The sequence below is a fragment of the Notamacropus eugenii genome, chromosome 5 (assembly GCF_028372415.1).
Source record: "Notamacropus eugenii isolate mMacEug1 chromosome 5, mMacEug1.pri_v2, whole genome shotgun sequence".
NCBI classification, from domain to species: Eukaryota; Metazoa; Chordata; class Mammalia; order Diprotodontia; family Macropodidae; genus Notamacropus; species Notamacropus eugenii.
In genome coordinates, this window is record NC_092876.1 from 176,114,140 (window position 1) to 176,117,704 (window position 3,565).

A 3,565-nucleotide genomic window follows, 5' to 3' on the forward strand; every position below is an offset into this window, starting at 1 on the left:
AAGTATCTCATTGTAAATACAACTGACCTGGAAAACAGGTAGAGAAGAGATAATCTAAGAATTAACACAGAGTTAAAAGGACTGGAGCAAAGTTTATTATGCCTCACCTAAAGTAGAAAGGGCAAGGGTAGCAGTCTTAATCTCAGACAAGTTAAAAGCAAAACCAGACCTAATTAAGAGAGATAATCAGGAAACCACAACTTGCTGAAAGATACCAGAGACAATGAAGTAATAGCAACACTAAACATATATGCATGAAATAGCATAGCATCCAAATTCTTAAAAGAAAAGTTAATTGAATATAGGAGGAAATAAACAGTAAACCTATAGTAATGGGGGACCTCGACTTTCCTCCCTCAAAGCCAGATAAATATAGCCATAAAATAAATCTTTTAAAAAGAAGTTGAGGAGATGAATAGGATCCTAGAAAAGTTGGATGTGATTGACTTTTGGAGAAATTGAAGAATAGAAAGGAGTTTCACTTTTGTCTCAGCTGTAAGTAGTACCTTCACAAAAATTGACCATGTATTAGGGCATAAAAGTTTCACAACCAAATGCAAACAAGCAGAAATATTAAGTGCACCCTTTTCTAATCATAATGAAATTTAAAATGACATTCAATAAATAATGACTTGTATCACTTGGTACAAAATGAACTGAGCAGAAGCAGGATAACATGGAATACAATAACAAGAGTATTGTAAAGATGATCAATTGTGAAAGACTTAGCTACTTTGATCAAGGCAATGAACCAAGATAATTCTGAAGAATCCATGATGAAAAATGCTATCTGCCCCCAAAGAGAAAACTGATGAACTCTGAACACAAATTGAAGCTTTTTAAAAATTTCTTTATTTTTCCTGATTTATGTGCTCTGTGTTTTCTTTTGTAATATGTATAATGTGGAAATATGTTGTATCTGACTTCATACGTGTAATTAATATCATATTGCTTACATTGTCAAAAGGTAGAGGAGAGTTGGGAGGGAGAGAATGGAGAACTCAGTTTTTTAAGTGAAGGCTAAAATATCTTAATATGTAACTGGCAAATATTTAGTGATATAAATAAAAATATGTTTAAATTTAAAAAAAATTTTGGACTTAAAATTATAGTTTGAGCCAAGACCTTTGGAGAGAACTCCTCCCTGGAACAGGAGAGGTTTTTCCTCTCTCTCCTCCACACTCCCTCTTCATTTAACTTTGTCTTCAGAAAGGAAGGACAAATTGGGGATAATAGCATATTCAGCAGAGAGGGAGATATAAACCAAGAACAATATAAAGAAATACAGACATACTATATCTATACCTGTTTATGTGTGAAATTGATTATTGATTACCAATCGATTGTTAAGAGTTTTAATAATCATGTTATCTAATTTCTAGGACTTAAATTGGAATTGATTTAAGAGAAGAGTTTGTAAGACACTATGCAGCCAACTAAAACTGGTCCTATCTTTTGAGGGAGATAAGGAAGATGGATGTGGGATGATTCAGCCTAGTAAGGAGATGTTTTTCCTATCACTGTGTTTCTCTAGTAAAGGGTGTGGAGGGTTGTAATTTGGTTTGGGATTTTCCAGAGGATGTTACTCAACTTGAACTTTGTGAATGAGAACAGAGGAAGATACCATCTAAAGAAAGGTAGGAGAGAATTCAACCATAAATGAAAAGCCTAGAAGCTTTGCAATGAACCTGGGAATTTATCTGTATGACAAACCCATTCCCTTCGATTATGTCCTTCATTTCAGCAGTCTAGATTTCAGTAAGTGAGTTGAAGAAGGAGATATTACTTGGCAAAGTTTACCACCTCCAAACAGACTCTTTCTCCAACTAGCAACCCCTCAATTTGCTAAATCTAAAGTAAAATCTTATCACACTAAGAAACAGAAGTCATTAAAACTGCTAAAGGAAGATTCTCTGGATTTCCTTTTTCCTGCTCCTCTTGAATCTCTCAAAGTCATCCAGGAGTTTTTCCTGTGCCAATTTCCCTCCTTCTTTGTATCCTGGCATTTTGGTTTTCTTTCCCTCCTATCCCAGAACACAGCAGAGAGACACTAAGTTTGTATATATACAATCGTCATTATGTCACCTGCCGGGAAGACTCTTGTGTAGATTTCTGGAGCTCAAGGCTTTCGTGCAGGGTCTGGTGTGTCTGTTGTACTCTAATGGGGCAATGGCAGCTGTACCCATCTGCCTGATGGATCTGTGCTGTCTGGGCTGTGGGGTATCTACCCTCTGGCATAATTCAGATAGATAAGAGCTTTTCACTAATGTGCTGCTCCTTCTATCAAGTCTATGCCATCTGCATTCCAACCAGCTCTATTCTGGCTGCAGGGACAGGAGGCCAGGATCTAAACCCTTTCTAATTTCTTTCTTTAAAGTATGAAATTCATCTGTCTTTACTTCATTTTCTACATCGACCAGTCTGTGTTCATTTTATACACTCATCACCCCACCTCCTGCCCCCACTCTTAATTCCCATTCAGTCATTGAAGGAACACAGACCTGGGCATAGGACAATCAAATCCAGTTTTGCCATTAGTTAGTCATACAATATTAGGGAAATATCTGGGCCTCTTTTTGCTCATTTATAAAATGAAGGAGTTGGACTAGAGTTCTTCAAGGTTAAGTCTAGGATTTTAAATATTTATTTTTATTTTATTTATTTTATTCTGAACTTAAGAAATAAAACAAATATTCCTATAACAGTAGAATTTTAAAAAAAGATGATTATACAAGAAACTGCAAATCTATTATGTACAACTTGCTATTTCTTTTAAATATATAATAAAGTTATCATATGACTTTCTTTTTGCCTTTTTTCCTTCTCTTGCTTTCCCACCTTAGAGATGGCTGTCAGGCTATCATTAAACATAAATCTCTCCTCCCCCCCCTTTCTCTCTCTCTCTTTCTCTTTCTTTCTTTCTCTCTCTCTTTTTCTCTCTCGCTCTCTTTCTCTCTCTCTCTCACTGTCTTTCTCATAATGTATATCTATATGTATGTATGTAAAATCATACTTCTATTTATCAGGCTTTGTTTTCCTCTGGATGCAGATAGCATTTTCCTATATAGGTTTTTTGTAGTTAATTTGGGTATTTATAATAGTCAAAATGACTCTATTGCTCAAAGCTTCTCTTGAAACAATTTTACTGTTACTATATGCTATGTTCTTTTTTCTGCTCATCGCATTCTTCACTATTTCATGTAAGTCCATCCATGTTTTTCTAAGATCAAGTTCATCATTTCTTATAGCACAGTAGCATTCTATCACGATCACACACTACAACTTGTTTAGCCATTCCCCAATTGACAGGCATCTTCACGATTTCTAATTCTTTGCCACCACAAAGAGAGCTGCTAAAATGTTTTAGAATTTATGAAGTCCCTACTGTGTACTAGGAATCTGCTATGAGCTGAAGGGGGAGGAATATAAAGAAGAAGACAAAAATCTCAAAATCTCTACCTCCAAAATTAGATAAACTCTACAGATACATTTTTCCTTCTCTCTCCCTTTATTCCCTCTCTCTCCAAAGGTATGTTAGAGGTAAGCCACTCAGTATGTGGAGAGT